Source organism: Gopherus evgoodei, chromosome 1, assembly GCF_007399415.2.
Source record: "Gopherus evgoodei ecotype Sinaloan lineage chromosome 1, rGopEvg1_v1.p, whole genome shotgun sequence".
Classification (NCBI taxonomy): Eukaryota; Metazoa; Chordata; order Testudines; family Testudinidae; genus Gopherus; species Gopherus evgoodei.
This window is the reverse complement of record NC_044322.1, coordinates 44421591-44449421: the sequence shown is the minus strand read 5'-3', so window position 1 is coordinate 44449421 and position 27831 is coordinate 44421591. Positions and strand designations below refer to the sequence as shown.

Here is a 27831-nt window from a genome sequence, read left to right as displayed (position 1 = left end):
TTATTAAGAAAATTCCTAAGTTGTACATAGATATGAATTTTAGACAAATTCATGGGGACATTTGTATATCATGTATGCAGCATTTTGAATAATCTGCTTTTAATAAGAAAAAAATTCACTGGTGTAAAAATAATTTAAAAATATTTTGAAAATGTTAAGAATTGTATGTTGAAAGTTGCTTACATACAACTATTGGCAGTGGTCTGAATATTGAACATCTGTGTTCTGAGAGTGCCTATTGCCATGGTATTGTATGTGATAATAGTTAGCAATTATAGTTCTTTTCTTCTTTAAATGTCAAAGTGCTTTTAAGAAAATGTGGGCAAATATTATCATCCTAATTCTTAGAGATATCTAGGCATGTGATAACCTTTGTAAATTCTTACAAATTGTGTATTTCCTCCCCTGGATACAGTTTTTATATCTGTCAAGATTTTCCTAGTAAAATACATTCAAATAAACTGCAAAATGACAAAAATCAGATGTAGTCAGCATCATTATTAAAATAAAGGATATTGATTTTTTTCAAGGAAAAAGGTAGCTGTGATACTGATCTTTTCCCAAATTTGGAAGCAGATAGGAAAGGAAACAGTACCAGTAGCAATCACAGACATCAGGCTCCTATTTAGAATCTGAGACAAAGGGTTTTCCAACTGCTGTCACCACCACAACTCAGTTTCAATTGTAACTACTGATGCTGGGCAGTTTTACTGAATCTAGCTAGAGAAAGCATAGCTTGAAAAAAGCAAATACATTATTCCCTTTTATCTACATGAAAACACTCCAGTATGGTAATACAAAATAGGAGGCAATTTATTAATATTCAATAACCACCATGCCAACAGAAGAAACCAGACATAAAACCTAGGAAAAGAAAAGAATATTAGATTACTGAAATACAAGTTTATTCCTTAAATAATGAAAAGAGAATAAATTCCTTTCCTCCTAGCTTAAAGCCCCTGTAAGTATGCAATTTTCTCAGCTATTACCTTCTTTTTACATATCCCTGCAAAGGTTAAAAGGCAAATGGTTCTGTCTCTGCAGTATTTATGGAGCATTAGATCTCTTCTCCATTGTTCGTAATGACATTTTAAGTGACTAGTAGATCAGACACATCTCAACTGCCTCCCACCTCCAACTGCTTCCCTAAAGACAAATACAACATACTGCAGCAATGTCCTACATTCCCCCTCAGAATCCATTCTAGAACTAAATGCTGCAATATTTGCAGCATAAAATTATCCCCTTATTTTAGGGTTTACATAGCTGAAAGGCAACTTCTGTCCCCTAGACGTTCCATGAGCTTCCTGGGCCACAGAGCCATAGCCGCTACCTCATATTCAGGGAGAATTATTTTCTCTAATGGCTACATTGGACTTCACTCAGCAGAATTGGAAAATGCAGTGCAGAATGTCAGCCAGACTCACAGAAATTACATCTCACTGATTTCTTGATGCATGGCAACATCTTACCCACCTTACTAAATTCCTGTAGAATAATTTTTAAAGTCCCAAATCCCAAGGATAGTAATCTTTCCTTAATTTACAACTCTATGTCACAAACAGCCAAAGGGAACAAAGATACCAAATAACTCAAAGAACACCTATTATTACCAAAGATGAAGGAGTTGGGATCACTCCATTATATCCCATAAAACACAACATGATAATTTAGTGGCGGGAAACTCTCACCATACCTGGGATGGAGACAAAGGCAACTCATCTCATTCATTTTTTTTTAATTCCAGTCTCTGGGCTGAAGGCACTATTCTTCCAACACTGGTTTATAGTTCCCATAGAGGGAGATGCCATATTCTGGCTTGAGGAGCTGGAGAGAAAGGATGGACCAAGCTGCTGAGTATGGGAGTTGGGACGCTCATCTCCATGAGCTGCTCATCTCTCACGTTTCCATAAATTCTGCATATTCTCACTGCAAAGTTGGTAAGGTTTATTGATGTTTCAGCCTGGCCATTCCCTTGATTAACTCAACTTGTAGAAGATCCAGAAGTTGCATGTTGCTGCTTGAAAAGATTGTAGATATATTTTCCAGATTCAGACCCTTAGTATTTCATTTCTTAAGCCCATTTTTCTCTCTTTGATTAGCCTGTCAGCATCACTTGCTATTTAGATACCAGACAACTCTCTCTGCATCCAGGACCTGCTTTTTAAGTCCCCCTGTGTCAGCATGCATTTTCAGACATACCTCTCATGTCTGCCTCAGGTTAGAGTCATTACCTCAGCAGGTTTCACTAACATTGATACTAAGGAGCCTTTGACCTGAAGTCCTATTTCAAGGGTTGAGTGCAGAAGGGAAGGCCAAACAATGAGTGCTTCCTAATTACTTCTGAGAATCTCCCAGCCTTGGAGGCTGGAAGGCTGGGGTACATCAGAAGCACTGGGGATTTCAATTTTTTAAGATTAAGTATAGTGACCAACTTTTGATCTGCACCATTTTTACTCTTTATGGGAACTAGTTTACACCCTCTTCATGAATATATCCAGTGTCTGCTGGATATAGAGATAGCTGAGATTGGACCTTTTAAAAATGTCTTTTATTAATTTCTCTTATCACAAAACAAATTATTAACAGATCCTAGATCCTCTGCCACAGGCCTCCCTCTTTGAAGAATAAACTGAAAAAACATTATGGTCATAGGCATATTATGGAAGTTCACATGTGGATGCATGAGCCCCAAATTCCAGAACATCCATGTCTTAGAATTAGTCCCAAACCTCTGTCTTACTTATTAATTATGTTTTCCAATGATCTGCTATAATACTGGATACAGTACCAAGAACATTTTATCATTTTTGCAGCTATACAGTGAAAATTATTCAGTGTATAGTTACTGGAGAAACATGAAATAAAAATCCATAACTTAACCACAGGAAGATAATGCACATTTATCAATTACATATCATTTATGTATAACTGCAGTCTTTTTTTTCTTTTTTTGGGGGGGTCACTCTTTCTCTGCATATCAAGAACCTTTTGGAAGAGGAAGCAATTACAATTCCAAACATGTTTCACTTTTATCACTGACTATATACACCTTTAGAGAGACATGGTAGATGAGATTACTTTTACAGGACCAACTTCTGTTGGTGAGTGAGACAAGCTTTCGAGCTTACACAAAGCTCTTCTTCAGGTCTGCATACCTCTGTTATCCACAGTCAGAACCCTGCAGAAACCCACTTATTAGCATAAATATTCCAATTTCTACTTCCTCTTCAAGCCATGCTTTTCTTCTCAAAACTATTAAAGATGAAGAAGTGTGCTAAGGCCATCATTTGTGCAGCTGTGCAATAAACGGAGGTTCTGAACTCCAGATACTGGTTATGTACTACATATTATATCCCTCATTAATATGAGCTTCCTCTTTAGCGTAGCAATGTTAGAGCCTCCCTTGTTGGGATTTCCTATATTAAGTAAAAGCAGCAAAGAGTCCTGTGGCATCTTATAGACTAACAGACGTTTTGGAGCATGAGCTTTCATGGGTGAATACACACTTCGTCAGATGCATGAAGCATTCACCCACGAAAGCTCATGCTCTAAAACGTCTGTTAGTCTATAAGGTGCCACAGAACTCTTTGCCGCTTTTACAGATCCAGACTAACACGGCTACCCCTCTGATACCCTATATTAAGTGTTTCCTGGACCCACTGTGCTTAAACATTTGTGTCTCTAGTAAAATTCTGTATTTACAACAGATTCAACTTCTGTTCTTTTGCTTAATTATTTTGCTGGCCTTGGTCTCAAATGCAGACAACATAAACTAACTAAGCATAATTCAATTGTCTGATAGATAAAAATCCGATCCAAAAATCCAACCCATACCTTCTCTCTCGAGTTCATCTATGGGAAATAGGCTTTATTCAATCACATTATTGACAAGCTGAGAAAAACACTCTGATCACTGTTATGCCTATTTCATTTCTTATATGACTCATGCTCAACAACATAATATATAAAAACAGAAAACAAAACACACCACCTCGCTCTCTTTCCAGAAACACCTTCCCGAAACATATGGCGTGATTAGTTTATAAGGATTAAATTTGCATGTCTACATTTGTTTGAGTAAGAGAAGATGGGTGTATTGTGTTCATGCACATTTGTAGAACTTACTATGGGAAGGTTATGGTGTCTCCCAATTTAATATAATCTTCACATTTCATTAGCATGCTGTTTTTTTTTAAAACCTGTTTTAGGCAGTAAAATGTTAAACAGGACTGGTCCTAACAGTAATCTTGCAGTTTTTCCCTAGACACCTCTCTCCAGACCAGTATATTGCTGTTTATCGTAACTCCTTTGGTGAAAATTCTTCATTAATTTTGAATCAGTATGATAGCATTTCAGTCCAAGAGCAATTAGAGTTAATTCTGAGAGATAATGTGTAAAATCCTTTCCTAAGGTTTAAATATATTTACACCCATTGTATCCCTTCACTCATTATATAATTCTATGCATGAAGTTAAACAATTTTATCAAGTAAGATTATTGCTTATAATGCCATGCTGCTTACTGTTCATCGCTCCTCAACATATTAAGAAAAAACTTTCTAGATATTTGTGAAACTATTTTACCAGGATAGATTTTGAACTTCAAAAGTAACACTTGCCAGGATCAATCTTCTCTCTTTTTGAAAACTTGTAAAGTGCTTTCATTTTTCTTATGAGCTCCTGTATCACGTATCCCTCAATTAAGTATGTCTAATTAAGAGCACCTCATTTATGTTCCTCTGGAAAAAAAAATAATGAAAAGGGGAAAAAAATCTAGGAAACTAATATTGCAGGGGCAATCTTATGCAAGATTAAAGTTAAAGAGTCATGCCTTCAGACTAGGGTGACTAGACAGCAAATGTGAAAAATCAGGAAAGGGGGTGGGGGGTAATAAGAGCCTATATAAGAAAAAGATCCCAAAATTGAGACATCTGGTTACCCTACTTCAGACAGGCTATTAAAAATATTAAGTTTTCTGGTGCACTATTATCTCAACCTCAAAGCACATATGTATTCCCATTCCTCTCTTCCCTGTTAAATGCATACCTTAATATATTGTTATTAAAAGTATACTATGATATACACAGGATGGCAAAGTTAATATGATCTTAAAAGCCGTACATTTTGTAACTGTCTCAGTTATGTGCTTGATTTCTCAACTTTAATGTTGCAGTAACTTTAAATATATACACAATATATAATTGTATGTACCTATGCACACATATGAGCTGTATAAGATATTAAAGTTCTGCATGAAACCTGTCACATAATTTGCTTATGTGTTGCTTGAGAGTTTATAATGTATAAAATATGCATATGTATCAAAGAGAACAGACTGTAAATGATCATTCCTAATCTTAGAAACATATCAATTATTTACTAGCTCAGCTCTTCTTGCGCTTTATCTTATAGACTTCCCCATGGCAACATCACACTTCACTTCCTAGTCTTAATCAGTGAAGTCTGAAAATTAATATTAGATTTAGCTATTGGGTTACTTGATAGTCTGCTTATCACACCATAAACTCTAGATAATTTTCTGTATGTCAATAAAATTCACTTGTTTAGCAATATTAAAAAGGTAACTTTTCTCAAAAGTAAACAGCTGGTTATTTGTTCTGTGTTGGCATATTATAAATATGAAATTTTACATAATCATCATTTCAGAATGAAAAAGAGAAATGATAACAGTGTCCTGAGGCAATAGCCACCATATTCCCCTGTTGGGGGGAGGAGGGTTGGGGGTAATGGGACTCTTCGGGGGGGGGTTCCAGGTGAAGGTGCTCGGGGCTAAGCAGGGGGGTCTGGATGTGTGGGGGGGACAGAGCTCAGCAGGGGGGAGTGGGGCTCAGAAGGGTGGGGATCCAGGTGCAAATAGTTGGGGCTTGGTGGGGTGGGGATCCAGGTGTGGGTGGCTTGTCTGGGTGGTCCAGGTGCAGCGGGAGTAGAGCTCATCGGGGTGGAGGAGTTGAGTGCGAGGCTCGATGGGAGGGTCTGGGTATGAGGAGGTCTGGATGTGTGAGGGTTGAGCAGATGGGGGAGCAGCTTCCTGTACAGGGATCCCACCCCCCGCAACTGAGGAGTGATGGGTGCAGGAAGTGGGGGTGGAGGGAGTTTGCAGAGCTTCCTGCAGCTGGGGGAGAAATCTAGGGGTTGGTCTGACCCAACCCTGGATGCTGTGCATGGGAAGAGGAAGTCCCATACTCCCCAGCCCAGCCGGGACTAGCAGCTGAGCCTGGCGCAGAGCAGGAGCCACCAGCCGGGTCTTCCCTAGTCCTGTCCCCACCCCACAGTGGTTTACCTCTCTGCCAGCTGGCCTGAGCACCTAAAACATACTGCTGGGGAGGGCGTTCTTGTGGCTTCCCTGTTTCCCCATCAGAAAGCCATTTTTCTGCAGGGAAGCAAAGAAATCTGCAGGGGACATGAATTCTGCACATGCTCAGTGGCACAGAATTCCCCTAGGAGTAAAATCCTTTCGGTTTCTTTCATAGACATCTCCTTCTTCTGCATATGTTGATCAAACACTTTTGCAGGTTTGCATGCTCCTTTCTGATTAATACAAAGTCTCTCCATTTTCCTGTGGTGATAAAGGCTATGTGTTTTTGTCAAAGAAATATTTCTGTTTCGCTTGTTTCAACTTTAAGCTATTTAGTATGTCTCCTTGTATCAGCTTGAGTTGTAACAACTTTGATGAAGTCAGTAATCTGGTCCTTATAGGAGATCTAGGATCACCTGCTCCTCTAGGTGTATTCCAATAGTCCATCAGACTAAGAGGCTGTGTTATCCAAATTAGATTCTTTTAAGAATTGTTTTTACAGTTTGAATTGCTCTCTCAGCTACTGGAACAGACCTGTCAAAAGTGAACGTCAGGTGAACAGAAGAGAGAACTTTCTCAGCAACTGGCTTCTCCCAGAAGATCAGTATGACCACAAAGCTCAGCACCTTCAGAGGAAGATGTATAACACAATTCTTTGACCCAGCTTTTCCATAATTACATGAGGACAAAAAAGATAAAGTCCAGTCTCTGCTGACTGAAGTGAAGTGGGAGAAAGAACACACACACTAAACGTATCTTCAGGAGTTCACTTTAGACGTTTGACAATGATGGTCACTAACTATATAAGAATTTAGACTGGGCCACCAGATGAAACTGTAGTGGAGTATAGTTTAGGTCTAATCCTGTTCTCACTATAGTCAATGGCAAAATTCCTAATTATTTGAATAAGGAAGAATCAATCCTTTATTCCCTCATACTTTGATAATGCTATAACAGCTCAAGAGAAACTGTTCCATATCCCATCACTCTTATCAACAACGAAGACTGAAAGCTTCATACAGCAAGAAACAGTTGACTTTGACATTTGTTTTACCCAGATTACCTTGAACCTGATACAGATCCAATGGATAAAACTTCACAGATAATATGTTAGAGGAGGAAAAAAAAATCGCTTCGTCTCTACCATGGCGATGACATAGTAACATTAAAACTCTTTCCGTTGTACTTTTGCACAACATCAGCTGGACCTATTTATTTGATGCCAATTACAATATGGATTTTAATATATACTGTATGCATTGTGACAGACTCAGGCCAGAAGGATACAAGAGGGTAGTCGAAGGCAGGTATATCAGCCTCAGAATGAGCAGCTCCCTGTTCCCTGGATAGCCAAACAAGGGCTACTCCAGGTCAGTCAAGACACCTGACGCCAATTTAACCAGTTAAGGTCGTTGGGCTAATGCTGGCACACGACCTCAATTAGCTGAGAAAGAGTCAGTTAAGGCTGATAGGCTAATGGAGACAGCTGGAACCATTTAAGGTCCCACTTATACCGCTTTAAAAGCTCTCCTTTCCAGTTCTCTTGAGAGGAGCCCAGGTGAATGGAGCTGGAGGAGAGGAAGCATTACTGAACCCCAAGGTAAGGGTGAAGCTTGGAAAAGGGGAGCATGGGAAAGTGGCCCAGAGAATCAAAGCAGCGTCAGTGAAGGAGGGAAGCCGATAACAGCTACTACCATTAGGGTCCCTAGGCTGGAATCTGGAGTAGAGGGTGTGCTCAGGTTCCCCCCTTCCCTCCCTGCATGATCTACAGAGATCCCTTTGAGAGGGGAAACAGACTTTGGTCCAGGCAGGAGACCAAACGGTGCCTATGGAGCTCTAAGGAGCAAAAGAGACTGTGGGTATTCCACCTTCCCACCTCCCATACTGGCCTGTGATGAAAATAGTTCAATAAGCTGTAACCTTTGCTGCCATACTGGGAAAGGGAGGTCATACTGAGGGCCTTAGTGAGTTTCTGAGGCCACTGAATCCGTCAGGAAGTGTGGGACCCACCAATACAGACTTGGAGCTTTGTCACAGCATACAAAGCAGACTAGGTTTTTATTCAACAAAAAGATTGTTCTTATATTCTGACTATAAATTTCTCTGTAATTACAGCACTATTAAAATACATTTTATATTGGATTATGTTTTTATGGGGAAAAACACAACAAAAATAAGATTTCAGTGCTTACTATCATGATGGCAATAACTCAGCTTCCTCATAAACTTTGATCCTGTAAAGACAGTAACATTAGTGCTCTTTTTCAAACTTGGCTTCCTCTCTTAATTCTAGTTGCTATTTGATCTGCAGCAGCTTTAGTTATATTTAAGCAAAAGATCTAGGGATATTCTGTTGTAAGTCTAGCCATTGAGCACTAAACATGATTTAATGCTCTTAACGTTCTGCAGGAAGTACAGCAGAATATTATCACCCTGGGGCAAGACCTCATTGTTAAACAATAAAGCGTAAGCCAACTTCATTAATAAGTAAGAAAAATGTTTCCCTCCTAAGTGAAATGAATGTTTATTCAAAGGCTAAAAACTAAAATGGACTTAAAATCAATGGTCTTTCTCTTTTGGATTCATGTTTAATGTCTACTAAACTTCACAGCTTCTTGGCATCTTTGATACATGAAATATGCTGTAATCTCTACCCCTGCACTTTGACGACTTGCAGCTCTCTGGAATCTTCCATTTAAGTGGTTATGGTTCCATGCCACACATTCAATAACAGAGCTAAAAATATTTTTAAATTTAGAAAGGGTTAAGTCCTAAAATAAGATGTTTTTCCACTTGACCAGTAAAAATGTTCCTAAAGCATTCTGAATCACATGGACGATGATCAAGACTAACTACTGGGGTGGGTTGTTTGTTTAATTGATTGATTGTTTTGAACTGTCCAATAATATTCCATAGCTGATTTCAAAAGAACCAGGTCAAACAAGGCAAGCTAGATTTTTGGTAATCTAACACAAAAGTGAAATTGTAATTATTTTAAAATATCTAGATAAATACAACTGCAAAAAACCCAGCTCCAATCTCTCACAAAACATCCCGGGAGATATCCCCTCATTTGGTTCACACCATTTAGTTTTTTTTTTTTCCTTTAAAGTGAGAGCAGAAAGAGCTACATCTATGAAGCTGCACTTCTTTGGCGGGATGGCTTTTCTCTACCATGCTAGCACCCCACCATCTGCTGCCTATTTAAAGGTGAGAAATACTGGCTTCCACTGCTATCTTGGACAGAGTGTGCTGGAGCCTATCCTGCCTCCACCTCATTAAGTCAGAAGTTTGCAGACACTTGCCCTCAGCTAGTTCTACAGAGGACCCTGCTGCTCCTCTCCCATGCTCCACAGCTGCTGAACTGATCTGCTCTTCAGAATCACTGCTACTATATCGGTTTCTGCCTCCTACAAGAGCTTCAACCCCAGCTATAACTTCTGAAAGTGCCCCTCAGTATAGCAAGTCTTCTGAGTGCCTCTAATATTGTCCTTTAAAACAAACAAAACAACATAATTTACCTCTCATTTTGTTTTTGGCAGACTTTGATACTAAACTAAGATATAACCTACAAAAGTACTCTCCTAGGTAGAGAACAATGTAACTTAAGCTACTAGGTTTATTATAGGAAGGCACCTCTCAACTTTTAAATAATTATTTAGCCAGCTCAAAGGGAAGAAAGCATGGACTGAACTATGAAGATATATCAACAAAGCTCTATCAGCAATACTGCACTGTATACACCAAACCTATTGTACTAGGCAAGCTCCATAATTATAAGGACCACAGTAGGCCATTCAGCAAATTATGTGAAAAAATAATTAGCAACAAAGCTTGATTATAAAATAATTAGGTAAGAGAAAGCTACTTACCTTTAATTCATGTCCTCGGAAGATGTGACTGAAGTAGATTTCCAGTCTGTGTGTGTTTCACCTCTAGCATGTGACAGGTCAGATTTGATTTAGTTCACATTTTGAGCCATTAGAATTTCCACTAGCAAAAGACACATGCCAGCAAGCACAGATATTCTTCTGTACTGTAAGTGCCACTCTTCAGCCCCTTTCTAAACAAATATAAAAACAAACAAAAGAACAAAAGACAATTAAACTGTGGCTCTCCAAATTGATATTCAACCTCCCCCTATTCCAACACACACACACACACACACACACACACACAAAAGGACATGACAGCAGTGATTAGCTATGGCATTGCATCTTCTAAAGGAGAAGATACTAAGTTCTCAACCCCAGCTCTCCTAAAGCTCTGTAGTGACAAAAAGACTTTGGCATTGGCTTCTGATCCTGTCTCCAGACTACTAAAAATTATCACTGAAGGATTATAAAGTGAACCTACGTGATGTTGACTGCATAAACATGTATCATTCTCCATTTTTGCTCACAAAAGAAAGGGTTTAGGACTAGTGAAGAATGAACCACAGTCAGAACAGACAATCTCCTGCTCTGATCTTCTCAGTATCAGCCTTTCATTAGAATCTGAGTTGTTCTCTTGTTCCTTGACAGTTTCTGCATTGTGTATTGATGATAAAGAATCAGTCAGATGAGAAATGCGAAAGTCCACATCTACCCTTTTGGCACCAAGTATTAGAGGTGCATTTCCTCAGGCACACTCTATCACCTAGGTCAGGGATTCGCAACCTCTGGCATGAGGCTCACCAGGGTCAGCACCAGTTTGTTTACCTGCCGAATCGGCAGGTTTGGAGGACCGCAGCTCCCACTGGTGGGAAGCGGCAAGGGCAAGGGATGTGCTGCCCATGGCTTCCTGCTATCCCCATTGGCCTGAGACGGCGAACCGTGGGATTGGCCGAACCTGACGATGCGGCAGGTAAACAAACTGGCCTGGCCTGCCAGGGGAGCCGTGTGCCACAGGTTGCCGACCCCTGACCTAGGTTAAGAGATGGGAAATCATGGGCCCTTCTGTCAAAATAATATTTCTGCTTCCACTTTTGATTTTCTTTCATCTTCTCTAATGATTCATTGTTATGAGATTTCAGCAAGTTATCACTAATTGGTAAATTAGATCTGATCCTTCTTCCTATTAACAGCTAGAGAAAAGCCATTCTCCATAGGTTTACTTTGGTAAACCAATAAAACTTTATAGAAATCACTCCCACTGTCAAAAGTCCTTTTCATAAAGTTCTTTACTGTCCATATAGATCTTTCCACAAGTCCATTTGATTGGGCGTAATTTGGATTTGCTGTTTTGCAATGAAAATCCCAATCTATTGCAAATTGCCTAAAATCTGCACTGAAAAATTGCAGCCTATTATCACTAAAGATTTCATCTGGAGAAGATTCCCTTCATGCCGGCTATCACTGACTTACTATTAGTACTGTGCAGTGTGCAAATTTCTGGATACTGAGAATAATCTGACTATTAAATAATCCTTTGATTGCCAGGTAAATACATCAATGCTTTCCTTCTCCTAAGGCCTTTGTGGAACTGGATGAGGTCTTAGTGTCTCTGCCTGTTGGCATGACTTGTATTTCAAGCATGAAAAACAGTTTCCTACCACATTAGTAATTTTGTGATTGATCTGCAGCCAGTACCGCACCTCTCATGCTTGTTGTTTGCAAGTCTCAATTCTTAAATGACCCTTGTGGATCTTCTGTAGGATTTCTTTTCAGAAGCCCATTGTAATTACAACCTTACTACCCTTGAAAATCACCCGAGCATGTAAACATCTCCAATATCCAGTTTTTGGAATGCATACAATATGTAGGATTCTGAAATCCCAATAATACCAATTTCAAAATAATAACCAAATTAAAGGTGCACCAATACAGCATACAATACAGTATGGTTATTATGCTATGAAGACATCCCTTAGTCTGTGGGGCTTCTGAATAAATATTGATTATATCTACACAGAGCGATTTTACTTTCATCCTAACGGATTTTCAAAACCCACAATGAAAACTGAAACTGAATGATCCTATGAATTTTATTAAAAACATAAGAATGGCCACACTGGGTCAGATCAATGGTCCATCTAGCCCTGTGCTGTCTTCCAGCAGTGGACAGTGTCAGATTCTTTACAGAGAATGAACAGAGCAGGGCAACTATCAAGAGATCCATCCCCTGCCATCCAGTCCCAGCTTCTGGTAGTCAGAGGTTTAAGGATACCCAGAGCATGGGGTTGCATCCCTGACTATCTTGGCTACTAGCCAATGGTGGACCTATCCTCTACAAACATATCAAATTCTATTTTGAACCCAATTATACTTTTGACCTTCAGAACATCCCCTGGCAACAAATTCCACACATTGACTGTGCGTTGTGTGAAATAGTACTTCCCTATGTTTGTTTTAAACCTGCTGCCTTTTTAATTTCACTGGGTTACTGTTGGTTCTTGTTATGTAAAGGGCTAAATAACACTTCCATATTCCCTTTCTCCACACTATTCATGACTGTATAGACCACTATCATATTCTCTTTAGTTTTCTTTTCTAAACTGAACAGTCCCAGTCTTTTTAATCTCTCCTCATATGGAAACTATTCCATACCCCTAATTATATTACCTACCCTTCTCTATACCTTTATCAATTCTAATGTATCTTTTTTGAGATGGGGTGACCAGATTAATATAGAACAAACAGAACAGAATTCTTTGTTTACAGTATAATTTCAGCAGACCTAGATACTATTACGGTATTACCTACGGGTCATTTCACCTTCTGTGCCAACACTGTAACTGCAAGACCATCTGTGGCACCTCATGTGTGCTGAGGTCACAGCCCTTCTCTTGAACAGCAACCAGGCTGTCACTCTCATCAGTTTAACCTGCCTCTAACAATAAAATAAAAGTATCATTCATTCTGAAAGCAACTGTGTCTAGTGCTTACAAAAATAAGGTAACTACTATAGTCATTTTTTGCTTTCATACAAAAATTAGGTTTTTAATATTATATCAGGCAACATAAAAGAAACATACAGAAACAAGTTGATAGTGAAACATATCGCTGTATGAAAAGAATCTAATAATGATTTCATCCTATAATGAATTCATGTGCTGTTTATATACAGACACTACTTGCCAACTATACTATTCTTGAGGACAGTGAGAACAGCCATATTCTCAAAATACAGGCCTCCACCATCTGAGTTAAAGAAAAGTCTCCATTAGAAAGTGAGTATTAGATATCAGTATTAACATTGTTTGGTTTTTTAAGAACCAGCTACTACTAGATAATGAATAATTACAAAGGCTTGATTATACTGATGTTCGAACTAAGAGAAGGCAACATTACACATACAAGATTGTCAGTACATTACACACACTGTCCTGTCAGACAAGCATTTCTCCTCCAAATGTCTGGTGTTCATAGTTCAAATCCCAAGACTGGGTAACACTCTTGATTCCGTGTGAAGTCTATGTGACCTGTCATGAGCAAGTATAAAGTTCAGAGACCTTAAGCTCTAAGACAAACCAAATGCAGGATGTACTTTAATAGCATAAGAGAATCTATACTGCTTTCAAATAACTATTAATTTAACAACCCAGACTGACATGGGTATCTGAACTCCTTTTATAGACTATTACTGCTAATTCATCATGCTCTCTTTAATTTGTGGGAATGAGTGTTGGTATACTCACTTTTTGTTCTCACCTTGTTTTAAAAATGTAACTAAGTCCCTGACTGGAAAAAAATTAACATACTCAACAACTTGGTCCAAGTGTAAAATCAAGTATTTATTGTGTTTTTAGTCCATGCACTTAGAAAGGTGTTGTGGTGCTGTTTGGATGACATAAGTAGCAGATCGGAGCAGTGCCCAGAAAAAGGCTGTTTGAGAAATTATACTATGCTGGGACAGGCTGTGGTAAGAAAATTATCCCACAATCTAGTTTAACTCTTAACTTTGTTGGCTGCATTTGCACTGAGAGTTCTCCCACCATTGCTTTTTAACTGGTGTGGCTGTAGGGTACTAGTAACAGTGGGAGCACTAGAACAAAAGATAATGGCTACCAGCAGGGTGTCCAATCCTGCTATGATCATGTTTAAATGACATGATGGTAAAAATAGCAGAGACCAGTCCGCTAGTAGTAGTTCTCTGGTAGTATTGGTGGAGCAGTAGTGGTGCTAGAACAACAGAGGGAGAATACCCTAAAATTCTCACTATAAGCATAGTCTTTGGTCTACAAAGGATGACTCCAACAGAATTCAGAGTAGCTCCCATGTTAGTCTGTATCCGCAAAAAGAACAGGAGTACTTGTGGCAAGTTAGAGACTAACAAATTTATTTGAGCATAAGCTTTCGTTGGCTTGGACGCATAGAATGGAACACATAGTGAGTATGGGGGCAGAGGGGGGAGAGAGAGAGAACACATGAAAAGGTGGGAGTTTCCCAACCAACTCTAAGAGGCTAATTAATTAAGATGAACTGTTGTCAGCGGAGGAAAAAAAACCTTTTGTAGTGATAATCAAGATAGCCCATTTAAGACAGTCCCACCTTTTCATGTTCTCTGTATGTATATATATCTCCTCACTATATGATCCATTTTATGCATCCGATGAAGTGGGCTGTAGCCCATGAAAGCTTATGCTCAAATAAATTTGTTAGTCTCTAAGGTGCCAAAAGTACTCCTGTTCTGTCTCCAACAGAAGATGTGGTATCCCATCCAGCAGTGGACAGTGATATATATACACAAGCCACTACATTATATCCTTAGAACAAGTCCATCTAGTCCTAGTCCTCCTCTCCTGCAGGTTGGTGAAGGACGAGTTAAACAAGCATCTTCAGATACCATCTGCACTGTGTGGTATGTACTGCCAAGTTTTACCAACAGACTAGAAATAGCTCAATCCCTCTACATGAAAGCAAGCACAAAACCCTAAGGAATACAACACGAAGTTCAGAACAGACCTACATGTATTCACTCAACAGTATTGACTGATACCCTTCCATCAGGAATGATTTTGACATATTCATAAATATGCTCACACAAGGCAGAGCTCATTGCCACAGGAAGCCAATGAGATCAAGAATTCAGTGAGACTAAAATGGGGACTGGATATATATACTAATTACAAGAATATCCAGAGTTATCGTAATTAAGGCTAACAAAAATTTTGGAAGGGCTATTAAACCTCATGCTTCCAGGCTTAAGCCAGCCTCTAACTATTAGAGATTAAGATGAGACAAAGCGGGACGCAGATCATCCCACAGACTTAGTGCTGGGTTCTCAACTCCTTCTGAAGCATCTGGGACTGGCCACTGTCTGAGACAGAATACCAGACTATATAGATATCAGGTTTGATTCAGCATGGCAATTTTTATATTCCAATGTGATCAGGACATGCAATTAAAGTCCATGAGTCACAGTATGAAATCCTGCTGATAGATCCAATACCATCAACAGACAGGACAAGTTTCCTTTACCCCTTGTGGTAAGCAAATCATCTACAACTCTGACAAGCACATTCTCAGTATTATACCTATAGCTAAATACTGATTTGTATGATAAATTCGTATCATTACTGTCCAGGTGTTCCAACAGCTGTATCACTAACTTCATCGCTGCAACTCTGGCCAGATTGAAAATCATATACTAGTGTCTAACACTGTCAAGTTAGGCAAGGTCACTCCACTCCCTAAATGGGACTTTATTCCTTCTCTTACAATAGTGACCCATCAATGGCAGATGTATCAGGGACAAACAAATTAAAAGTTGGGATGACAGCAAAATGGCCATTACTTAACCAGGTTGGATCTGAAACCATTCATAAAGAGTTGTACATTCTAAAAACCACCAAGGTTCCTTTGATATACTAATACTAGACTAAACAGTTCATGCTTAGAATTTAAAATGAGATATATCTCATTTTCCAAAAGTCATCAAAAACCAGTAGTGGTAAATTACAGGATTTTACTAGGACACTCCCTCCCAACCTGACAGACAATGACCTAACCTAAATTATTCATCACCTCTTGGTTGGACTACAGCAATGTGACGTACATGGGCATGAAGACTTCATTGTTTTGAAAATTCCAAGTAGTATAGAACACTGCAGTATTCTATCACCTCAGCAACAAAGATTATCACAAGCACATCCAACCTGTCCTCCACCTTCTATACTGGCTTCACATACAATTTCAAATCAAGTTTGAGATCTGGGTTCTTATCTTCAAGGAGTTCCATGACCTGAGCCTAGAATATCGAAAAGATCACGTGAAGCTCTGGGATGAAGACTGTAGTACATAACTATGCTCCTCTGTCTCAAATCACTCTCCACCATAAGAATAAAGTGTGTCTGCGCAGAAGACAGAATGTTTTAGGACCCATCACAAACCTCACCACTTTTGCTAAGTACAAGGCACATTTCTTTGATCTTTGCATTGTGTAACATAAACATATATATTAAAAGGAGGAGAAAAATAACCCTATTTAAACAAGACGTTCCATTGCATACATTTCTCATCGTAGGTAGATGATGAGAGAACACCATATGATGATTTTTTGTCACATTGCTTATTGCACTACTGGAAAGTTCTCAGAAACAGTTATGAGTGAAGTATAAGAGCTTGTACAGAATATAAATATGTAAGATAGCACTCTATGAGCCTATGGAAAGGACTTGTGGAGATGTGTATGTGAAGAGTATCTAAGATATATCATACAGATCTATAAGAAGAGAGCAGGTAGATTTGACAGTATCCTGTAGTGGTAACTCACCATGAACATACCACTCAAGGGGTGTGATTGTGGCATTCTAATGACCAACATAGCATTGTACAGTATAGAAGGATGGCATATGCAAGCCAGATGGCTTGTAAAATAAACACAAATTACAATATCAAATTCTGTGTAGACAGTCATGAGGCTGCTCTTTCAATAAATTATTTGATACGGTAGTAGTGAAAAGCAGAAGGTATTAAAGTTCAATAAATAGTAAATGAGATCACACTAATTTTCTGGAATTCTATCCAGACATTTCCACAAGCAGCATGTTGTGAATCACTTTTTGGACATACTCTCTTGCTTTTGAAAGATTTTCAGTAAGGTCCAATTGTTTGTATTAAAAATAGGTAGGTAATTCAGCCACTCACGTTTCATTGCTGCAAGAAGTAAATTTTTAACTGCACACACTAGAAAAACTATGTTCACTGAACAAAAAATGTGCTCATATCATTCACCCCTCCAGCAGCATCATGAATTACAGCTGAGGTTTCCATTGCCTCATAGACTTTAAGGTCAGAAGGGATCTTATGAATTGCAATGTTTCTCTAGTGCATTGAACAATGCATAAACTGTGCAAGGGCTACTTTCTGATAACAGGTTGTGCTCCACTATTCAAAGCTTCTCCCTCCCAAAACACAGCCAACTTCAAGTTTAAAGTTAAAAAGCTTTCCCTTCATTAGGACGACAGCTGCAGCAGCACAGGAGCCAGCAAACAGAGCTGTAAACAGGGGAGTTTAAGTGGGAGTTTCCAGGGGGAGGTTGCAGGGGAGGCTAAGACAGAGGAACCGACAAGCAAGTCAAGGGATAGGGTGGTGGTCTGGTGCCTGCTGGGGGCTTGTGTTGTGTTGACTACCAGGCGGCAGGTGGGAAGGCCATGACTGATACAGAGGCAGCAGTGAAAGACACAATGAGGATGACTGGATGTGGAAGCTGTGGCATGTACATGATCCTGGAGGGGGCGCCTGAAAAGAGCTTTGTCTGCATGAAGTGCCACCTGATAGAGTTGATGGAAGAGACGATCCGAGGACTTGAGATGCAGGTGCAAACTCTGGCTGAGTTCAGAAGGGGGGTTGAGCAGATGATGGAGCACAGACACGAGGGGGCTGAAGGGATAAGTTCAGACGTGCAGATGGAAGCAGGACCAAAGAATTCAGAGGAGAGACTGCTGGGGGAGGAAAGCGGACGGTGGAAGCATGTGACTAAGAGAACCAGGCAGAGGAAAAGACGGGCCAGTGAAGGAGAAATAGAACTCAGGAACAGATTTGCAGAGTTGGAAAATGAAGAAGGGGCACAGCAGGTGGTCGCTGAAGAAGAGAGGGCAAGGAAAAAGAGAAGAGCTGATAGTCCTGCAAGAGGGGAGGAGTCAATGGAGGCAACACCAAATATGAGCCCCAGGAGGATTGCAAGGGGGAATAGGAATCGAGAGGACTTGCAGCCGGTGGGTGCAGGAGGTAGACCGGAGAAGCGCACTGTCACCAGGAAAAGGCAGGTCTGCGTGATTGGAGACTCCTTACTGAGAAGAATAGACAGGCCTGTGACTAGAGCTGATCGGGAGAACAGAAGGGTGTGCTGTATGCCAGGTGCTAAGATACAGCATGTGGACCTGAGGCTGAAAAGGATACTAGCGGGAGCGGGGTAGAAGCCGTCGATTGTCCTTCATGTGGGAACGAATGATACGGCTAGATACTCTCTGGAATGTATCAAGGGAGACTATGCCAGACTGGGGAAGACGCTTAAGGAAATCGAGGCTCAGGTGATCTTCAGTGCGATTCTGCCGGTTCCTAGAGAAGCGTGACAAAGGTGTGACAAGATTATGGCAATCAACAGATGGCTCAGGCAGTGGTGCTATAAGGAGGGCTTTGGGATGTATGGCCATTGGGAAGCATTTACGGACAGAAGACTGTTCTCTCGGGATGGACTTCACCTGAGCAAGGAGGGAAATAGACTTCTAGGATGGAGGCTCGCCAACCTGATTAAGAGAGCTTTAAACTAGAAATTTGAGGGAGATGGTTGGGAGATGTTCGGGAGATCTCCATGCCAGAATTTAACCTTGAGAGGGAAGTAAACAAAGTAAGAGGGGATACAGCCATGGACAGAAGAATTGGCATAAGGAGGAAGGGTAGTGTAGATAACAGACTAACAGGTGATGTTGATGGTAGAATGTCCGTGCCTAACAGGGTACAGAATGTGAGTGAAGCCAAACGGCAAAAATTAAGATGTCTGTACACTAATGTGAGGAGCCTAGGGAACAAAATGGAGGAACTAGAGCTACTGGTGCAGGAAGTGAAACCAGATATTATAGTGATAACAGAAACGTGGTGGAATAGTAGTCATGACTGGAGTACACGTATTGAATGCTATGTGCTGTTTAGGAAAGATAGAAATAAAGGCAAAGATGGAGTAGCATTGTACATCAATGAGGAGGTTAACTGTAAAGAAATAAGAAGTGATGGAATGGACAAGACAGAGTCTGTCTGGGCAAAAATCACACTGGGAAAGAAAGCTACTAGAGCCTCCCCTGAGATAGTGCTTGCGGTGTGCTACAGACCGCCGGGATCTGATTTGGATATGGATAGAGACCTCTTTAATGTTTTTAAGGAAGTAAACACTAATGGGAAATGTGTGATCATGGGAGACTTTAACTTCCCAGATATAGACTGGAGGACAAGTGCTAGCAAGAATAGTAGGGATCAGATTTTTCTGGATGTGATAGCTGATGGATTCCTTCACCAAGTAGTTGAAGAACCGACAAGAGGGGATGCCATTTTAGATTTGGTTTTGGTGAGCAATGAGGACCTCCTAGAAGAAATGGTTGTAGGGGACAACCTTGGTTTGAGTGATTATGAGCTAATTCAGATCAAACTAGATGGAAGGATAAACAAAAATAGATCTGGGACTAGGGTTTTTTATTTCAAAAGGGCTAACTTTAAAGAATTAAGGAAATTAGTTAGGGAAGTGGATTGGACTGAAGAACTTGTGGATCTAAATGCGGAAGAGGCCTGGAATTACTTTAAGTCGCAGCTGCAGAAACTATCGGAAGCCTGCATCCCAAGAAAGGGGAAAAAAACCATAGGCAGGAGTTGTAAACCAAGCTGGATGAGCAAGCATCTCAGAAAGGTGATTAAGAAAAAGCAGAAAGCCTACAAGGAGTGGAAGAAGGGTGAGATTAGCAAGGAAAGCTATCTTAGTGAGGTCAGAACATGTAGGGATAAAGTGAGAAAGGCTAAAAGCCAAGTAGAGTTGAACCTTGCAAAGGGAATTAAAACCAATAGTAAAAGGTTCTATAGCCATATAAATAAGAAGAAAACAAAGAAAGAAGAAGTGGGACCGCTACACACGCAGGATGGAAAGGAGGTTAAGGATAACCTAGGCATGGCCCAATATCTAAATAAGTACTTTGCCTCAGTCTTTAATAAGGCTAATGGGGAGCTTAGGGGTAATGGAAGGATGACAAATGGGAATGAGGATATGGAGGTGGATATTACCACATCTGAGGTAGAAGCCATATTTGAACAGCTTAATGGGACAAAATCGGAGGGGCCAGATAAACTTCATCCGAGAATATTAAAGGAACTGGGGCATGAAATTGCAAGCCCATTAGTGAGAATTTTTAATGAATCAGTAAACTCAGGGGTTGTACCGTACGACTGGAGAATTGCTAACATAGTTCCTATGTTTAAGAAAGGGAGAAAGTGTGATCCGAGTAACTATAGGTCTGTTAGTTTGACATCTGTAGTATGTAAGGTCTTGGAAAAAAATTTGAAGGAGAAAGTAGTTAAGGACATTGAGGTCAATGGTAATTGGGACAAAGTACAACATGGTTTTACTAAAGGTAGATCGTGCCAAACCAACCTGATCTCCTTCTTTGAGAAGGTGACAGACTATTTAGACAAAGGAAATGCGGTAGACCTAATTTACCTACATTTCAGTAAGGCATTTGACATGGTTCCACATGCGGAATTATTAGTCAAATTGGAAAAGATGGGAATCAATATGAGAATTGAAAGGTGGATAAGGAACTGGTTAAAGGGGAGACTACAATGGGTCATACTGAAGGGTGAACTGTCAGGCTGGAAGGAGGTTACTAGTGGAGTTCCTCAAGGATCGGTTCTGGGACCAATCTTATTTAACCTTTTTATTACCGACCTTGGCACAAAAAGTGGGAATGTGCTAATAAAGTTCGTGGATGAAACGAAGCTGGAGGGTATTGCTAACACGGAGAAGGACCGGGATATCATACAGGAAGATCTGGACGACCTTGTAAACTGGAGTAATAGGAATAGGATGAAATTTAATAGTGAAAAGTGCAAGGTCATGCACTTAGGGATTAATAATAAGAACTTTAGATATAGATTGGGGACGCATCAGTTGGAAGCAACAGAGGAGGAGAAGGACCTTGGGGTATTGGTAGATCACAGGATGACTATGAGCCGCCAATGTGATATGGCCGTTAAAAAAGCTAATGCGGTTTTAGGATGCATTAGGCGAGGTATTTCCAGCAAAGATAAGGAGGTGGTAGTACCGTTATATAAGGCGCTGGAATACTGTGTGCAGTTCTGGTCTCCCATGTTTAAGAAGGATGAATTCAAACTGGAACAGGTTCAGAGATGGGCTACTAGGATGATCTGAGGAATGGAAAACCTGTCATATGAAAGGAGACTCAAAGAGCTTGGCTTGTTTAGTCTAGCCAAAAGAAGGCTGAGGGGGGATATGCTTGCTCTTTATAAATATATCAGAGGGATTAATATTAGGGAGGGAGAGGAATTATTTAAGCTTAGTACCAATGTAGACACAAGAACAAATGGGTAGAAACTGGACAGTAGGAAGTTTAGACTTGAAATTAGATGAAGGTTTCTAACCATTAGAGGAGTGAAGTTCTGGAACAGCCTTCCAAGGGGAGTAGTGAGGGCAAAAGACATATCTGGCTTTAAGATTAAGCTTGATAAGTTTATGGAAGGGATGGTATGATGGGAGAGCCTAATTTTGGCAACTGATCTTTGATTATCGCCAGATAAGTATGCCCAGTGGTTGGTGATGGGATGTTGGATGGGATGGGATCTGAGTTACTGCAGAGAATTCTTTCCTGAGTGCTGGCTGATGAGTCTTGCCCACATGCTCAGGGTTTAGCTGATCGCCATATTTGGGGTCGGGAGGGAATTTTCCTCCAGGGCAGATTGGCAGAGGCCCTGGAGGTTTTTCGCCTTCCCCTGCAGTGTGGGGCATGGGTCACTTGCTGGTGGATTCTCTGCAGCTTGAGGTCTTCAGACCACAATTTGAAGACTTCAATAACTCAGGCATAGGTTAGGGGTTTGTTATAGAAGTGGATGGGTAGGGTTCTGTGGCCTGCTTTGTGAAGGGGGTCAGACTAGATGATCACATTGGTACCTTCTGACCCTAGAATCTATGAATATGGGGCAGAATTTTATTCACCCACAATGACTCAATATTTGATACTTTAGGCTGGTGAAAGGGAAAAATATGAGGCCTTAAATGTTAGGGACATGAAGCTACAATAAGGGGAAAGAACAGTTGGGCGAATTCTGCAAAATATTTGGTTGAATGTGGCTAAACAAATTTGCTTCCATAATGTTTGTGTTTACTTTATGAATATTCTAATAAATGAGTTTACAAATATCAATATCTACCAAAATAGTGAATTTTAAGCAAACAGTTCAGAACATTTGAGGAAAGCAAATTTCATATTCATAACTGAATATTTGCACTGAAAACCTGATTCCAAGAATTATACTAATCCGAGAAGAGAAACACCATGTGATCGGCATATCCAATTAAAATTACACAAATTTCAAATTCTTATACATGAATTGCTCACAAACATTTTCAGAAATTATTTAGTGAAAAATCTGGGGAAAGAGATCTGGTTGGGGATGATTTTTTAAACAGTGAAAGATAACTTTGTCAAATCAATTGTTCATTAGAAATTATTTGTCCAGCTCTAAAAATAAAATTCATGTAGTGGATTACATTAATCAGTTCCAACTTTGAAACTGGCTTGAAATCCTCCTAGCAAACCAAGGAGTTTAAAACACTAAAATCTAGTAATAAACTACTTGACTATATAATGAAGCTGAGATCATCCCTCAAGCCCAAAATCTTGGCACAGTCTCAAGCAGCTGCTGGCAGTATGCATAACTATGACTGTCATCACCTAGGAATAGGGTCACTAGACAAGTCTTTGTACTTCTTTTCCTTTGTTTTTTCAGTAGTAGTAGTACTCTATTTACACTATGTCTCCCATGTAAAAGAGAAATAATAGTCTAATAGTACAATACTGACAACATTCCTGTAATGGTAAAGTCATTATAAAAATAAAATGTAAATTCAGTCTAAATACAATATTTAAAAAAAATCAAAGGGTTATTTTTCAAAATACCAAATAGGACTTCTTTATACTGCCTTCAAACACTTTTCCCTAAAGAAACCCAATAACCTGTACATGTACTGAATAAGAGCCACAGTACATTGTTAAGTCTTTATTAGATTGGAACCCAAGAACATGAAAAACTTTACATCCATGAGTTGCTCCATTGAGTTCAATGGGACATTTCGCATGCATAAATCCTTGCTGTTCCAGGGTCCTACACTACAAAATAATGAAATGTTCACAACCAGTGAGAAGGGGAAAGGCCTCCTACACTCAGAATTACCTTGCTTTTATAGGTTTATAGGTTTAAATTATGACTTTTTTTAAATTATTTAAAATATTACAAGGTATCATTTATATGGGACTCAGATAAGAATATTAACATTCTTAGATTCTTTGAACATGTAAATGAAATATTTTTATTAAATACTGATGTTTTAAAATAATATCATGCATGTGCAGTTGCCATTTTTCATAATTAAATAATTCAGCCATTTAGAAAGAGAATGCCACACTTAAGGCATTAATCCACCTGGGGCCAGCCTACAGAATTGGCTCTATTTAGTAATTTCTATAAAAAGTCTGGAGCTCACAGGACCAAATCACTTCCTCTCTCAGTACTCGAATATGGATTAAGCTATTTATAAATGCATAAAAATACGAGATCCATCTAAAAATAAGTTTGCTGGCGCACACAGCATGTGGCAGAGCCAGCGTTTCTAAGCATTTACTTCTAACCAGAGAGGGCAGCAATTCCCACGCAAGTCAGTCGGCATCCAACCATCATGAGAAATAAAAACAAACCCTGTTGAGGAGAGGGGACCATTACTGATGTTTAGGGGGATTATTGTTACACTCTCGTGCCTTGCAGGTGGAGGCAGGGGAAAGGGCTCAGGTCCCCAGCTGCCTACTGCTAAGTGGCTTTTGTTCCTTCTTCCCTGTTGGCCCGGGCTCAGAGTAAGGGCAGCATCGGCAGGAGAGACAATAAAGGGAAAGGAGGGGGCGGCAGCAGGATGGATCATGGATGGGACCCGGGTGGGGGCCAGGCTGGGGCTGGGAGCTACTAGGAAGGGCGCGAGGCGGGGGGGAAGATGCGGGCTCGGAGCCCCGGCTTCCCGGGAGAGATGGGGAAGGGGACCCCACAGGCGCGGCGGGGCTGAGGGAAACTTTCTTCCGGGCTATGGCTAGAGAAGGCGGCCCCCCAGCGCCGGCTCCGACCCACCGGGCAGCAGCACCGACGCGTCCCGCCCGCTCCCCCAGCATCACTCACTCGCTCACCCGCTCGCTCTCAGCGCTGGCGGCCGCCGATGTTTCCTCCCTCCGGGCCGGAGCCGGCGTAGCGTGAGCAGGGCCCTCCCCTCACAGCGCCTGGCACCGCCCCACGTCTCACCTGGGTCCTCCTGCCCCTGGGCGTCGCTCCCGCCCCGGAGCAGTGCCACGGCTTGACGCGGGAGGGCAGCCCCAGCTCCTCCGCCAGGGGCCTAACCCCTCACCAAACCAAATGCCCGCTGCCTCACACACTGGCCCCAGCGCTGAGGAGCCTGCCCCAGATGGCAACACGCCCCGCAACTGGGGGGCTGGGACGCTTAACAAACGCTAGGAAAAGCTGTGTGGGGAGCGCTCCTTCAGCTGCCCCTCCGCGAGGGACTGGACAGGGGGACCCTGCACCGGACACTTCTGCAGCCCTGCCTTCTGTCATGTAAACAGGTGCATAAGGGGAAGAAATAACCCCAGCACCAAAACACACTGTGCCGCAGCACACACGGTCCTCCCCACAGGCTAGAAGGAGGGAATGACCAGACCAAACCTGACAGCTCCACTACTGGGAGGCATTTGCGGTACAGGGGGTCCCCTGTATATATTGGGGTTGTTTTTGAAAAGGGCAATGGATAGCGGAATGATGTATACTGAGGAATATTTTCCCATAAGAAATAACGGAATAAGGGGGGGGGGCATTCACAACTTCACCACTCTCACCTATGACAATGCTCTTTTCACCTGAATAGTGTATCTTTTTACAATGACAGGTTATACAGTACATATTTTACACATAAAACGTTGAATGAAATAATGTAGAATCCTACTAGCACAATTCAAACAGAATATTTTAATACAGTTAATACAGCAGAGTAATACAGTATAAAACTGTCAATTAAGCTAAACTTAGGTGGGGGTGGTGGTTGGATTTTCTTGGGCTGGCTTTTCTGTGGCTGGCTTTTTGGTTGTAGAAGTCTTAAAAAAGGATTTTATCATGCCTGCTCTCCTGCATGAATCTTTGAACATTAGATCTCCCTGTAGCAAGCCACTGCATCCTTGAGAACCCTGGAGACTTCAGCAGACTGTTCATGAAAAGGATTTCTGTCATCTCATCCAGCAATCCAAAGAAATTGGAGAGATTCTTTGTCGTGAGACTCCTGGCTTCCTGCCCTACAGCATCATCATAATCGTCCTTGCTTTCTTTGGCTATCCATTGTTGATCCAGCTCAATCAGTTCCTCATTTGTCAGTTGCTCAGTGTGAGACTCCAACAACTCCTGTACATCATCCTTCTCCACCTCCTCAAAACTGACATCCTTCGCCAACTTAACAATTTCTTGCTGGAGAGCAGGAATGGCATCAAATCCCACAAACCTTTGGACAGCATCTGGCCATGCACAGCGCCAAATGCCATTCATATATTGTGAAGTGACCTCTTCCCATGACATCAATGTTTTTCACGCTGTTCAAGATATTGTAGGACTTCCAAAATTCCTTTACATTCGGCTTTCCTTCACCTGTCATCTCCTTAATAAGCATGGAGAACATCCTCCATAGACAATAAGCCTTGAATGTGGCCAGTGGACGCAAGTACAGTACTGTACTGTTCAATAGGAAAACAAGTTCCATTTCATGTGGGTCTTGATCCATGCAAATGATGGATATGCGGATCAGGAACAACATAAATCAGAACACATTTCCCCCATTGATGAGCGACAGATATCCAAAACAATGGATAAAGGGGAGATGTATACTGGGGACCCCCTGTATAGGAAACAATGTAGAATAGAAGTTCATTTGCAATGTTCAAGACAAATATAGGACCAGAAATAGACATATTTGGTGCTTTAAAAAGGCCAGTTCTCAAAGCCGATGAAAACTATCATGAGGAAAACTCAATGGGAAGAAATATTTAAGCTTAAAAATTAGGGCTGTCAAGATATTAAAAATATCACGATTAATTGCAGTTTTAATTGGACTGTTAAACATTAAGAGAATATCATTTTTTAGAATACTTTTGGATATTTTTTATATTTTCAAATATATTTCAGTTACAACACAGAATACAAAGTGTACAATGCTCACTTTATATTGTTTTTGATTAAACTATTAGTACTGTAAAAAAGATTACCAAAAGAAATAGTATTTCAGTTCATCTCATACAAGGACTGTAGTGCAATCTCTTTATCATGAAAGTTGAACTTACAAATGTAGATTTATTATTAATATTATTTTACATAACTGCCTTCAGCTGAGCCCGTGTTTGCAAGGGAGGATGGATTTTACCTCCACGAGGAGAGGCTGAGTTCACCAAGCCCCTGTTCTTTATGGGAGTTTCACAAACTTTTTGTGCTGGTGACCCCATTTGGACTTAAAAAAAAATTGTGATCCCATCCACTATAAAAATTGTGACCCTCTATCTTCAGCCCTGGGGGACTCAGGATGGGGGACTTCAGCCCTGCTGGGCGTGGGGCTCTGGGCTTCAGCCAGACTGGGGGTTCTGGGCTTCAGCCCCAATCCGGGCTTCAGCCCACCTTGAGGTGCGGGGCTTAGGGCTTCAGCCCTCACTCAGTGCTCCAGGCCCCTCAGGGTACAGTGCTTGGGGCTTCAGCCCTTCTCAGCACTGGGGGCTGGAGCTTCAGCTCAAGCTTCAGCCCCCTCTGGAGCTGCGATCTGGGGCTTCAACTGCCCTGCCCCTGAAGAACTCTGGGCTGGGGCCTCAACCCCACTGCCGCCTCCGGAGCTGCAAGCTGGGGCTTCATCCCCCTGACATCTGCAGAGCTCTGGGTTGGGCCTTCAACCCCTGCTGCCTGTGGACTGGGGCTTCAGCTCCCCATCACCAATGCCACCTTCTCCACACAGAGGTATATGATTAATGCATTAAAAAAATAACATGTTAAGTTTGTTTTCAGTTAATTGCAGGCGTTAACTGCGATTAATGGACAGTCTGCAGGCATGTAGGCTTGCGTGGCTGCCTCTTGCTGTCAATCTCTGAGGCTGGCCACTCCTATTCACTGTCATGCACGTGAAACAACAGTCCCTACAGGGGGAAATTAGCTGCCTCCAGGGCTCAAACCCTCAGGCAGGGTAGAGCAATGAACAGTTCAGAGGTCCAGGCCCTTAGGCAGGGCAGGGCACCAAGCAGCCTAAAACTCCAACCATCAAGCAGGG

At 41.0% G+C, this 27831-nt stretch overlaps 1 protein-coding gene across 2 annotated transcripts in view; it reads right to left on the bottom strand.

The window, feature by feature from the left end:
• FRY (FRY microtubule binding protein) overlaps positions 1-24740 on the bottom strand; it is a 388433-nt gene extending 363693 nt beyond the window's left edge. For both annotated transcript variants that reach the window (XM_030563058.1, XM_030563048.1), the window contains exons 1-2: positions 24675-24740; positions 10191-10381 (exon numbers count right to left, since the gene is read on the bottom strand). The gene's annotated coding sequence lies outside the window, so the exon portion shown is untranslated. The remainder of the gene's footprint in view (positions 1-10190; positions 10382-24674) is intronic.
• Positions 24741-27831: the final 3091 nt, after the last annotated feature.